Below are 14,850 nucleotides of genomic sequence, written 5' to 3' on the forward strand. Positions count from 1 at the left end.
TCTGCCAGCAGAGGGCCATAACTGAGACAGGGGAGGACAGGGTGTGCTGTAGAGTATGGACTCCATCGCCTTATAAGGACCAGGTTGGTGATGGAAAGGAGAGAGAGGGCCGGGCTAGGGAGGGAGGGAAGCTGCTGTGAACTGGGGAGCACCTACCTTGCCTAACAACAGACACTACACACATGTAGGAATGTAGACTCAAAGCTGCCAAATCTCCAAAATTTTCAAGAAAAGCAAAAGTCTGCTTTTGAATTGGTAACCTCCCAATTTTAAAATTTGGTGCACACCTAAAAAATTGTCTGCAGCCCACATTCAGCCTCAGGGCTGCCTGTTTGTGACCTCAAGGTTAGAGAAAGCTAGTGGTCTAGAGTCTGTATGCCCTCCAAGATTGGAAGCCTAGCTCTGTTCTTGCCTGCTGGTGGCTTTAAGCAAGTTATCATCTGAGCCTTGGTTTCCTTACCTGTAAAGTGGAATAATGACAGCTAATCTTGGGGAGTAAAGTGATAACATGATAAAAATCAGGAATAAAATGTATACATTCAAATATAAATACTATTGTAGAAACAATATACTTTGCTTGTACCAAAAACAGAAAAAAAAATACAGAAATGGTGGAAAAATCAGATCAGTTTAACATCAATCAGTGTCTATAAATACAATAGAAAGAAGAAGTCTGGATCTTTGCAACATTTGGGGTCACAGAAATAATTTTTTTGGTACACACTTGGAAGAGAACTAGCCAGCATCATTATGAAGGAAGGTCTGCATAGGTTCTTAAAAGGCAGCTGGGGACACCAAACCACTCCTCACATGAAAATCACATGGAAGTGAATATACAAGCCTAATTAGGACAGGGAAGAAGGCAGCACTGTGGGATCAACCCCTCAGAGGGAAAAACTGGAAGAAAAACTGGATGGAAAAAAAAGACAGTACGTGTAATGGAGGGACTTTGGGTTACACTAAATATATAAAACCAAGATGCATATTTAAGAACACCTCAGCTCTGTGGTTGTCTGTGCTGATTGCATCCGTGGTGATGTGAATGAACCAGATTGCTTAAGGGACTTTTTTTTTTTTTTTTTTTTTTTTTAGACAGACTCGCTTTGTCACCCAGGCTGGAGTGTGGTGATGCAATCTTGCCTCACTGCAACCTCCGCCTCCTGGCTTCAAGTGATTCTCCTGCCTCAGCCTCTCAAGTAGTTGGGATTACAGGCATGTGCCACCACGCATGGCTGATTTTTGTATTTTTAGTAGAGACAGGGTTTTGCCATGTTGGCCAGCCTGGTCTTGAACTCCTGACCTCAAGTCATCCACCTGCCTCGGCCTCCCAAAGTGCCGGGATAACAGGCATGAGCCACCATGTCCAGCCTTAGATTGCTTTAGGAACCAATTCTTAGAAGGCAGAGTTGATAGAAGATTATGGCGAAGGGCACAGCGACCATACAACTCAACCCATATCCATGTACCTAGAAGAAGTGAGACCACCCAATGCTGATTTAGAGACGGGATTGTCAACAACTTCCTCACAGAATTGACGTGAATTATAATCATGTATTTAAACCACAGCTAGGTGCCTGGCACTTGGCACGTACTTCCTAAATATTACTTCTGCTACCATGGACTTATTTTGGAACTCTGGATTATCATCCCTTCTGGCCGCAAATAATGAATTATTATTTCTTTTTTGCTTCAGGAGCTGTAGGGGAGGAAGGGATGAGGGAAATGGGATGTGCTCATTAGTGGGCTTCTAAATGCTTCTTGCCCAGCGGTGTGAATGTCCCAGGACTCCAGCTGACAGATCACTAGAGTGGTTTCCAGCCATTCTTAGCAGTTGAAAACCTTCTTCAAAGTCTTACATGGAACCTCAGAACAGAACAAAATCAGAACTGTTCTGGGCAGCCTTTAACACCTCAAAGTGGCCTCTAAGGGTTTCATCAACCAATTTGAAAAACAGTCCCTAGAAGGAACCTGGTTCTTCTGCCTTCAAAGCCTCTGACAATGAGTAATGGATTCAGTATCAGGGGGAAAAAGCTCTGACAAAAGAAAGGGAAGAGTTGGCTCTTCTCCTTATAAATCTATGGAGTGTTTATCTTTAATATGGTCTAACGACAATAACGACTTTCTTTTATTGAGTGTTTACCATGAGCCACAAACTGTACTAGAACTATAGATATTTTATATAATTTAATCTTCACAATAATCCTGTGAGACATTATTATTCTCATTCTTGAAAGGCAAACACCGAGGCTTCAAGAGGGCCCATAAATTAGCCAGTAGTACACATTGAATGAGAGTCAAACTACTATACTTCGCTGATGCTATAATTAACTCTATTGATTTATATGAGGAGCTGAGAAATAAGAATCTCAGAAATTAAACTCAAGATCACTTTTTATGCAGCCACTTGGATCTTTCCTTTTTCTGAATACCCATGACACAAATATTTATTTGCCACTTCAAATCAACATACATTTAATAGAACTCAGTGTAGTAAAGGAATGTTCTAAGTTGGCAGGCAGGTGTGAGGGTCCTGAAGGTGGCAGTGGTAAGAAGGGAAGAAGAAAAGAAGGAAGTTTACAACATGAATGAGTCAGCTGTGCCGTAAAGAGAACAGAAGAGAAGGCTGTCTAGGGAGACAAACAGACATACCCACAAACACAAACAATAATTCTATAAAGATGGAGCGTTAAGAATTGGTTAGAAAAAAGTAGCTCATTCACAATAGTAGCAAACCTATAAACGATTATATTTAGGAACAAAACTAACAAAACCATACAAGATATTTATATGAAAAATTATAAAACCTTATTTAATGAAGAACATAAAGCTAGACTTGAATAAACAGAGTGACATGACAATGTTCATGGATGGGAATATGTGAGTTCTCTTAAAATTAATCTATATACATAATATAATCTATATTGAAATTCAAATCAAAATCTCAGCAGAATCTGACAAACTGATACTAAAATTTATAAAGAAGAATAAATGTATAGGCATACCTAACTTAAAAAAGAACAGGGCCGGGTGCGGTGGCTCATGCCTGTAATCCCAGCACTTTGGGAGGCCGAGGCGGGTGGATCACCAGGTCAGGAGATTGAGACCATCCTGGCTAACACGGTGAAACCCGTCTCTACTAAAAATACAAAAAAAATTAGCCGGGCGTGGTTGCGGGTGCCTGTAGTCCCAGCTACTCGGGAGGCTGAGGCGGGAGAGTGGCGTGAACCCGGAAGGCGGAGCTTGCAGTGAGCCGAGATCGCATCACTGCACTCCAGCCTGGGCGACTGAGTAAGACTCTGTCTCAAAAGAAAAAAAAAATAAAAAACAAAAAAACAGAAGGGGTGGGATTGTTCTTTGGATATCAGGATATAATTTAGATTTCTTCAACTGGAACCATGATATTGGTGCAGAAATATATAAACAGACGAAAGAACTGAATAGAGAAACCATATACAGACCAGTGTCTATACAGGAATAAGTCATTTCAATGAAGGAAAAGATGCGCAAGTCAACAAACGTTCTTTGGACCACTGAATACATTTTTCATTTCCATTCAAAACATGCAATAAAGTTATATTGCTACCTCACACTATGCAAAAGAATTAGTGCACATAGAATAAATACCTGGACCTTTAAAACAAAACTAAAAATAACTAGAAAACTATAGAAGATTTTTATGAGACTATGGGGAACACTTTCTTAAGATCCAAATGCAAAAGCCAAAGGGAAAATAATGAAAAATACACCAATTCCAATTTAAAATTTCTGCAGGACAAAACATATCTCGAACATGACTGAGAAAAAATATAAATGAAAGAAAATATTATAAGATATGTAGCAAAGGATTAGTATCTAGAACATCCAAATCGATTTTAAAAACTCAAACAATCTAACAAGAAAAGAGTGGGGGCAGGGTTATGTTTTAGAAATTCTCAAAAAATGAAATACAAGTGGCCAAAAAACACATTTCTAAATGTTTCAGTTCACTAGTAATTTGAAGAATGCAAATTAAAATAGTGATACAGAAACACTTCTAATCCATCAGATAACCTAAAATAAAAAGGTAAGTACTGATGATAAAACAAATTTTAAAGCAACATGAAAGTTCACTAATAAAATATAATGTATTTATAGAGTGTAACATGAAATCGTTATAAGGATGAGCTAGGTCTATATGTATCAACACAGATAAGCTCAAAAACAGAATGCACAGTGATAAAAGCAAGTTATAGAATTATATAAATAGCACTGAGGAAAGAGCAGGAGCAGATCACTGTGAAAAACAGGAAGTCGTACAGCATGTCGAACGTGTAGACAGGTATATAAAACTGGAAAATTAGTTGGGACCAGAGAGTTGAATATATTGTTAATCACGATCAATTTGAGTGTTCGTGTGTGTTTATAGATTTGCTATAGACTTCCCTCCTTCATTTTCTTTCTTTTTTTCAATTTTTATTTTTATTTTAAGTTCCAGGACACGTGCAGGATGTGCAGGTTTGTTACACAGGTACATAGGTAAAAGTGTGCCATAGTACTTTGCACACCTGTCAACTCATCACCTAGGTATTAAGCCCCACATGCATTAGCTATTTTTCCTAATGTTCTCCCTCCCCCGACCCCACCACCCTGCAGGCCCCAGTGTATGCTGGTCCTCTTCCTGTGTCTATGTGTTCTCATTGTTCTGCTCCAATTTATAAGTGAGAACATGTGGTGCTCGGTTGTCTTTTTTTTTTTCAAGACAGTGTCTCACTCTGTCAGCTAGGCTGGAGTGCAGTGGCACCATGTCAGCTCACTGCAGCCTCAGCCTCCCAGGCTCAAGCAATTTTCCCACCTCAGCCTTCCGAGTAGCTGGGACTATAGGCACACGTCATCACACCCAGCTAATTTTTGTATTTTTTGCAGAGATGGAGTTTTGCCATGTTGCCCAGGCTGGTCTTGAACTCCATTTTCAATAATAACGTCATGGAGCTCTTATTAGTTTCAGCTTTACTGCTTGGTTAATAAAACCTCCCTATGGAAATCCACCTTTTCGCCTCACTCCCATTCCATGAAATATGAAATTCTATAACCTTTTAAAAACACATCGCTTAGGTTGTCACTGTGGACTCTGGGCTATCTAGTGAAATCTTGGCTAGCAGCATGTTTAGTTGGCAGTGAAAAGATCTTAGACTTCCCATGCTTGCCCATCTTGATTCCTTTCCCCTCACTAACCTTTAAACAATCAGGCCAAAAGATGAGAAAAAGATTTTTTTTTTTTTTTTTTTTTTTTTGAGACAGAGTCTCACTGTCGCCCAGGCTGGAGTGCAGTGGCGCTATCTCAGCTCACTGCAAGCTCCATCTCCTGGAGAAACTACTATACAAAGCCAAGAAGTAGGGCCAGGTGGCTACTATGGTAGATAAGTACAGTCTTATCTCCTCCTCTTCTTTTAAAATGACAGGCCTGGGGACTGGGAGAGTCCAGCTCTTGGGCTGAGAAGTAAGGAAAAATGGCACTATGCACAGCAAGCGGCTTGTGGTAGACTCCTAGTTGTCTATCAAAACCTGTTTTCCTTTCTTCCATGATAACAGCTCTGTAGAGACCCATGACTGACCACTTGATCACATTTCCCACCTCCTTTACAGTCGAGATAAAGCCATGTGACTTAAATTCTCATCAATGGAGCATGAGAAATGATGTGTCTGGGACTTAAGAAACTGAGCATCACCTGAGGCGGAGCAAGATGTCAGAATAGACAGCTCCACCATCGTCCCTCTTGTAAAGACACCAAGTTGACGACTATCTATATAGAAAAAACACCTTCATGAAAACCGAAAACCAGGTGAGCACTAACAGTACCTGGGTTTAACTTCATATTGCTGAAAGAAGTACTGACAAGATAGAAAAAACAGTCCTAAATTGCAGATGCCACTCCTCCCTCATCCCTGGAAGTGGCGGTGTAGTTCTGAGAGCTTCTCTGGGTGCCAGGGGAGGGAGAACACAGAAGAAGCATTGGAGACTTCAACACCTCACTTTCAGCATTGGAAAGATCTTCCAGACAGAAAATCAACAAAGAAACTTCATACTTAATCTGCACCTATGGACCAAATGTATCTAATAGATATTTACAGAGCATTTCATCTAAGAGCTGCAGAATACACATTCTTTTCCTCAGCACATGGATCATTCTCAAGGACAGACAATATTTTAGGTCACAAAATAAGTCTTAAAACATTAAAAAATTGAAATAAGATCAAGCATCTTCTCTAACCAAAATGGAATAAAAATAGAAATTAATAATAAGAGGAATTCCGGAAAAAATACAAATATATGTGATATATTATATAATTATACAAATATAATTTCTTGATTGACCAGTGGGTCAATCAAGAAATTAAGAAGGAAACTCAAAAAAATTTTCAAACAAATGATAATGAAAACAAAACATACCAAAATCTATGGGATACAGCAAAAGCAGTATTAAGAAGGAAGTTTATAGCTATAAGTGCCTACATCAAAAAACAGGAAAGACTTCAAATAAATAATCTAAAGATGCATCCTGAATTTTAAAAAAGCAAAAGCAAATCAAACAAAAAAAATTAGTAGAAGAAAAGAAATAAAGATCAGAGCAGAAATAAATGAAACTGAAATGAAAAAACAATAAAAGGTTAAGGAAACAAAAATTTGGTTTTTTGAAAAGTAAAATGAAATTGACAAAGAAAATATTTGCAGCTTTTAGCCAGGCTAGGAAAAAAAAGAGACAAGATCCAAATAAATAAAATTGGAAATGAAAATGAAGACATTACAACTGATACTGTAGAAATTCAAGGATCATTAGTGGCTGATATGAGCAGCTATACGCCAATAAATTGGGAAATCTAGAAGAAATGAACAAATTCCGAGATGCATGCCACTTATCAAGAAGAAATCCCAAACCTGAACAGACCAGTAACAAGTAACAAGATCAAAACTGCAATAAAAAATCTCCCAGTTAAGAAAAAGCCTGGGACCAGATGGCTTCACTGTTGAATTCTACCAAACATTTAAAGAAGAACTACTACCAATCATATTCAAACCATTCCAAAAAATAGAGGAGGAGGAAATAATTCCAAAGTCATTTTATGAAGCCAGTATTACCCTGATACCAAAAGCAGAGAAAGACATATCAAAAAAAAGAAAACTAAGAGCCAATGTCTCTGATGAATGCTGATGCAAAAATCCTCAAAAAAAAAAAACACAAAAAAACCTAGCAAATTGAATTCAACAATGCATTAGAAAGATCATTCATCATAACCAAGTGAGATTTATCTCTGGGATGCAAAGATGGTTCAACATACATAAATCAATCAACATGATACATCATATCAATAGAATGATGGGTAAAAATCACATGATCATTTCAATGGATGCTGAAAAGCATTTGATAAAATTAAACATCCCTTCATTACAAAAACCCTCAAAAAAATGGAGACAGAAGGAGGATACCTCAACATAACAAAAGCCATATAGGACAGACCCACAGCTAGTATCATACTGAATGGGGAAAAACTGAAGCCTTTCCTCCAAGATTGGAAACATGACAAGGATGCCTACTGTCACCATCATTATTCAACATAGTACTAGAAGTCCTAGCTAGAGCAATAGCTACACATAAAATTAAATACCTAGGAATTAACCAAACAATCTCTGTAATGAAAACTATAAAACACTGATGAAAGAAACTGAAGACACCAAAAAATGAAAAAAAATTCCATTTTCATGGATTGGAAGAATCAATATTGTCAAAATATCCATACTACCCAAGCAATCTATAGATTCAATCTAATCCCTAACAAAATACCAATGACATTCTTCACAGAAATAGAAAAAAACAACTCTAAAATGTATATAGAACCACAAAAGACCCAGAATAGCCAAAGCCATCCTGAGCAAAAAGAACAAAACTGGAAGAATCACATTACCTGACTTCAAATTATACTACAGAGCTGTAGTAACCAAAACAGCGTGGTACTGGCATGAAAACAGACACATGGACCAATCAAACACAATAGAGAACCCAGAAATAAATCCACACATCTACAGTGAACTCATTTTCAACAAGGTATCAAGAACATACATTGGGAAAAGACAGTCTCTTCTGCCTTAATAAATGGTTCTGGGAAAACTGGATGTCCATATGCAGAAAAATAAAACTAGACCCTTATCTCTCACCATATACAAAAATAAAATAAAAATGGATTAACGACTTAAATCCAAGACCTCAAACTATGAAACTACTAAAAGAAAACACTGGGGGAAATCTCCAGGACATTGGTCTGGGCAAAAATGTCTTGAGCAATATCCCATAAGCACAGGCAACCAAAGAAAAGATGGACAAATGGGATCACATCAAATTTAAAAGCTTTTGCACAGCAAAGGATACAAGCAACAAAGTAAAAAGACAACCCACAGAATGGTGGGTTGCAAAAAAAATTTGCAAACTACCCCTCTGACAATGGATTAATAACCAGAATATACAAGGAGTGCAAACAACTCTATAGAAAAAAATCTAATCAAAAGACAGGCAAAAGATTTGAATAGACATTCTCAAAAGACAATATACAAATGGCAAACAGGCATGTGAAAAAGTGTTCAACATCACTGATTATCAAATAAATGCAAATCAAAACTACAATAAGATATCATCTCACCCCAGTTAAATGGTTTATATACAAAAGACAGGCAACAACAAATGCTGACGAGGATGTGGAGAAAAGGGAATCCTCGTACACTGTTTATGGGAATGTAAATAGTCCAACCACTAGGAAGAACAGTTTGGAGGTTTCTCAAAAAACTAAAAATGAAGCTCCCATATGATTCTGCAATCCCACTGCTGGGTATATAGCCAAAAGAAAGGAAATCAGTATATCAAAGAGATATCTGCATTCCTATGTTTGTTGCAGGACTGTTTACAATAGCTAAGATTTGCAAGCAAACTAAGTATTCATCCACAGATGAATGGATAAAGCAAATGTGGTACATAAGGCCGGGCATGGTGGCTTATGCCTGTAATCCCAGCACTTTGGGAGGCAGAGGCGGGTGGATCACCCGAGGTCTGGAGTTCGAGACCAGCCTGACCAACATGGAGAAACCCCGTGTCTACTAAAAATACAAAATTAGTTGGGCGTGGTGGTGCATGCCTGTAAACTGAGCTATTCAGGAGGGTGAGGCAGGAGAATCGCTTGAACCCAGGAGACAGAGGCTGCGGTGAGCCGAGATTGTGCCATTGCATTCCAGCCTGGGCAACAAGAATGAAACTCCGTGTCAAAAAAAAGAAAAGAAAAGAAAAGAAAATATGGTACATATATACAACGGAGTACCGTTTGGCCATAAAAAAGAATGAGATCCTGTCATACGCAACAACATGGATGGAGGTGATTATGTTAAGTAAAATAAGACAGGCATAGAAAGACAAACATCACATGTTCTCACTTATTTGTGGGATCTAAAAATCAAAACAATTGAAGTCATGGAGATAGACAGTAAAAGGATGGTTATCAGAGGCCAGGAAGGGTCGGTAATAAGGGGTTGCGGATGTGTCAGGGGGTGGAGGCAGAGATGGTTAATGGGTACAAAAAATGTTAGAAAGAATGAATAAGACCTACTATTTGATAGCAAAACAGGGAGACTATAGTCAATAATAACTGTACATTTTAAAATAACTTAAAGAGTGTAATTGGATTGTTTGCAACTCAATGGATAAATGCTTGAGGGGATGGATATCCCATTCTTCATGATGTGCTTATTTCACACTGCACACCTGTATCCAAATATCTCATGTGCCCCTTAAATATATATACCTACTATGTACCCACAAAAGTTAAAATAAAAAAAGTTTAAAAAAGAATTTGAGCATAGATCCTCTGCACTCTCTTCCCCTTCCAATCAGCTGGAACCTGGCCATGGCAGTGACCTAGCTTTCAACATGCAGATGTCTACAATGTCCCAGGGCAGTTGTTCTGAAATTGTGCTCTTAAACCTCTGAGGATCGTCAAGACCCCTTCCAGAAGGTCATAGGTCAAAACTATTTTCCTACTAACACTATGACATTATGTGCCTTTTTTACTCCACTTTCTCACAAAGGTACAGTGGAGTTTCGCAGTGGCGACAGGAAGTGTGATGTCACAGCAGTTTGAATACAAAAGCAGATATGAGAATACAACTCTCTTCTATTAGCTAGAAGTTAAAGAGATTTGCAAATATATAAAGCAATATCTCTCTCAACACTTTTTAAGTTTCAGAAAATATGATTACTTTTCTAAAAATATGAAAATATGTTATTCAGGTTAACTTGTATGGATTTATTGTTATTTTGAAGGACTTAACAAATATTTTAAAATTTGTTTTGATTTCTCGTATGGTGAATGTCAATAGATATAGCACATATAAATGAAAGCTTTTTGAGGTCCTTAATAATTTTTAAAAAGTGTAAAGAGGTCCTGTGACCAAAAATTTTAGAGCTGTTGCTCTAGAGTTGGAAAGACAATGAGCTGGAAAAAACCCCGCATCTCTGCATGAATGTGAGGACTGAAACTGCCCTCCCCTCATTCACAGTGAGGCCATCCATTATATAAAAGGGAAATAAGTTTCTGTATTATGCTACTGTGTCATTGTGTCTTTCTATTATAGCACCTGGGATTTACTCTAAATAATACAGCCAATAGTTACATAAGTGGGGGCATGCTACTATATCAAAAAAACTAAAACATGTGACATTGATTTGCTTGGGTAGTAAGGGCACAGACATTTTAGGATGGAAAGTTGATAACCCCTGTTATGTCATTGCATAACATCATTATTACTGTGATAACTTGGGAAGCAGGTCATGTTCCAATGGAGCCCATAGCTAAAGAAATGGCTGGAAAGAGCTAGAGTGTCTGTGTACGCTGACTGCTCTTTGCTGCGTTATCAACATATTACAAGAAATAGATTAACTCAAGAAAGAATTGACTGCTTTGCGAGCAGATAGAAGAAAAAAGAAAGTATCCACTAATTTAAGACCGCACAAGGTTAAAAAAGCCAACTGCCTGTATACCTCCAAACAGCAGGAGATTAGGCTATTGCAGAAAGAATTCCCATTTACCCACCACTACCACCAAAAAAAAGGGCACCTAGCCCTGAAGCAAAACCTAGACTAAGGATGCTGCCTTTCTACCCAAGCCTGCTGTTTTAGATGGCCTCAAGCTAATTGTCATTAAAATGAGAAAGCAAAGAAATCACCACTATGCAATATATCTGCGTAATGAAACTGCACTTGTACCCTCAATCTATAAAAATGAACAGAAAAAGGAAAAACGGGAAGATAAAAAAGAAAGCAGCTTAATAACTATCTCTGGAAAAGGACTTATGATATAGTTACTAGCACGGACCGGAAGCTTTTTGCTTTTTCCTCTTTTTGAGAGGAAATCTACCAAATTTGGAAAGAAACAGTTTTTACCAAAATAAACATAATTCTAGCCAAAAAAAGGCATTTTTTTTTAACTTAAAATAGGTCTCAGCCAGTTGCGGTGGCTCACACCTGTAATCCCAGCACTTAGGAGGCTGAGAGAGGATGATCACTTGAGGCCAGGAGTTTGAAACCAGCCTGGGTAACACAGGGAGCCCCTGTCTCCACAAAAAGTTTTTAAAAAACTAGCTGAGTGTGGTCCAGGAGTTCGAGGCTGCAGTGAGCTACAGTGGTGCCCCTGCACTCCACCCTGGCTGACAGAGAAGGATCTTGTCACTTAGGAAAAAAAAAAAAAGGAGAGGATAGCATATTAGTCTCCAATATACTACTTCAATGTGTCATGCAGATAATGGACAAGGAAGAACTTCTCAGAGGAACTGCCAGGGCAAGGACCTTTGCAATCCCTGCCTAACAGGATTCACTATGGTTCAGTGAGTACTGTGTATATTCTCAAACTTTCCTTTTTTGAATAGGAGCCTTTATTTCATTGTCCTGGGCTTGCTCCTCCACTCTTTATTAGTGGTAGACAAGGAAGATAACGTGAAGTTCAGTTTGCAGGTGGCTGAGTATGAGAAGTCAAAGCTAGATCTGATGAAGAAAACTATATATAGAGTAGAGATTCTCCACTTTTGAACTAAATGATGGGACTCTGGTTGTTTTACTTGGGGAGTGAGTGAGTACATTGTATGTGTGGGAAGAAGGGAGCAGGCGAGCATTTGCATGGCCAGAGAGGCAAACTGTGGGAGAAGATGCTAGTTAGTTCTCCCAGACTTCCATAGTAATAGCATTGCTGCCAGGCACCTGGCTGCCCAGCTGGGCTCTACTTCCCGGCCTTCCTCTCAGTTCCAACAGGACTAAATTCTCAGCAATGCCTTGTGAGCAGAAGCGATGGATGTCACTTCCAGATCTGAGACTTCAGACCTTCACATTCTCTTCCCCTTCCATTCCAGCTGGAACCCATATGTGATGACAACACTTTTTCAACCACGCGGCCAGTGACAGTGTCCTAGGAGATGGCAGAAAAACCTGGGAGGAACCATGGTCCCTAAATGACCTCAAGGAAAAAGCTGCCCAGTCAAGCTGGACTGTTCATATGGAGACTATTCCAAAAGAAGAAAAATACACTTCTTCATCCTAAAAGCCATTTAAGTGTTAGGCCCTTTTGTTACAGTGGTCTGACCATCACGCATATATGGCTGATACCAGAAATTCACCTCTTCTCACACCCCAGATCTGTAAGGAAATCTTGGGGAAAATGTTGGCATGTGTGTATGTGCCTACATTTGCACTAACAAACAAACAAACAAAAACTAAGTTAAAGCAAAACCTTGAGGAGATGCAGTATAATAAAAAATATAGTTGTATCCTTTATGATAAACCACTAAATGTGTTTTTCTGGGTTCTGAGTCACTGCAGTGAATTATACAACCTGTGGAGAGTGTTATGGAAACCTTGAATTTATAGACTGTCAATCAGAAGTACAGGTGGTTGCTGGGACTTGCAACTGATGTCTGAAGCAGGAACAGACTTGTGGAACTAAGCTCTTAACCTGTGGGGTCTGAACTAACTCTGGATAGTGTCCAAGTTGAACTGAATTCTTAGGCACCCAGTTGGTGTTGGAGAATTGGAGAACTGGTGTGGAAGACCCCACACATTTGGTCTCAGAAGTGGTAGCAGAAAAAAAGACACCCCAGAAGTTTAAGCCTACACAGGGTGTAGAATAATCAGGGCTGACCCTGACACTGCTTTACATAAACATTTCAGCTTTGCCTCCACACCCGCTTAACTCCCGCAGGATGAGCAAAGATGACATTGACCTCAGACACCTCTGTACTGCCCACAGTGGCAAAGAACCTCTAGGCTGTTGGAATGTCAACCTAAGAAGATGTTAAATTGGAACTTTTCAGCCTCAGAAGTGTGGTTGAAAACAATAAATGTAAGTTACTGCTCATTCTACATAGAGATAACAGACCATCCTATAGAATTTGCTAACAGACCCCAAATTGGTACTGTTACCCGTGACTAGGCTATATAAGAGAAGATGTAGATTGATCAGGTATCCAGAGAGTTACCAGAGGGTTATGCTTTTTGGAGGGAATCCTCTCTTCCCTCCCTCTCCCACCTACTGCAAGTCACATGAGTAGGAATTTCAGGATTCTGATACACCACCTTAGCTTTCTGAGTCTGAATCTGGTCCAAGCTGGGGACAGCAGATATATAAAGTGAATAAAAAATTAAAGTTTTGATTTAGATTGGACTGGACTTTTTAAGAGCTGAAAATGAGATATTTTGTTAATGTTTTTTAAGTCACCAGAAAAGCCAGGGACTCTTCCTGAGTTATGATTCAACAAAAAAGAAAGATATTCAACATAGCATGTTTAAAAAGCAATTAAAAAAAATCAAGTAGCTTCATCTGCTTGTACCTACCAAGTTTAGCACATTCAATATGTGGGTGGGAGAACCAGGTTTGGGTGGCAATGCCTGCCTCCCTGCCTATCACACTTCTACCAATAATCAAGAATCACATGGAATGGCTGCCATAGCACCCGCTTTCAACAGCAATATAATGTGGTAGCAACAGCAATAACAAAACTTCATCAGATATTTTCCAGTTTTTCTCTCTTCAAAGCCAGAACAATTAGAACCAAGCCTTTAAGCTGACTGAGCACCAGAGTTTCTGGACTTATGGTGGGAGAGGAAACCTAAGAAGGGGAGGCAGACATTCTAGCACAATAGGTGATCCAAAACCGTTAATGGGAACATTCAAAAAAATGTTTTGTAAAGCTACCCCTGGCCGTGAACTGCCCAACTCCAGGCTTCTTTCATGTGATGCATAAACTGACATCATATTTTACCTAATACTGTTTAATACGATATCTGTAATATGTTAAATGCTCCTTGAAATAAATAAGAAAAAGATTAAAAAGTCTGTAGAAAAATGGGCAAAGGAGAACAAGCAATTCACATAAGGAAGAAATACACATGGCCAATGAGTGTATGAAAATATACTTAACCTTAATAGTAACCCATGAAATGCAAATTTAAAACACAAAATGCCATTTACTTATCAGGTTTGCAAAAATTTTAAACATGAATCGTATCTGGTTGGAAAGGGTCTGTAGAAAAAGATACTCTCATTCAACATTGATATAACTTGGAAAAGTCATTATAAAAATTTAGAATGCATTTGTATATGAGCATGTGCACATGTGTCCATACATGTATGTATGCATGTAAGTATAGAAAAAGGTCTGGAAGAATATATAACAAACCTAACAGTACTCCTATTTCTCAGGAAAGGAGGAGCAGCGGAATGGGAGGGTATTGATGGACTTTCACGTTTTACAGATAGACTTAAAATTTGTATGAGCATATATTACTTCTGTAA

The 14,850-nt window shown here is 38.7% G+C and overlaps 1 protein-coding gene across 3 annotated transcripts in view; it reads right to left on the reverse strand.

Moving 5' to 3' along the window:
* AK5 (adenylate kinase 5) overlaps positions 1-14,850 on the reverse strand; it is a 280,519-nt gene that overhangs the window by 248,030 nt on the left and 17,639 nt on the right. The window lies entirely within an intron of this gene.

The sequence above is a fragment of the Pan paniscus genome, chromosome 1 (genome assembly GCF_029289425.2).
Source record: "Pan paniscus chromosome 1, NHGRI_mPanPan1-v2.0_pri, whole genome shotgun sequence".
Lineage (NCBI taxonomy): Eukaryota > Metazoa > Chordata > Mammalia > Primates > Hominidae > Pan > Pan paniscus.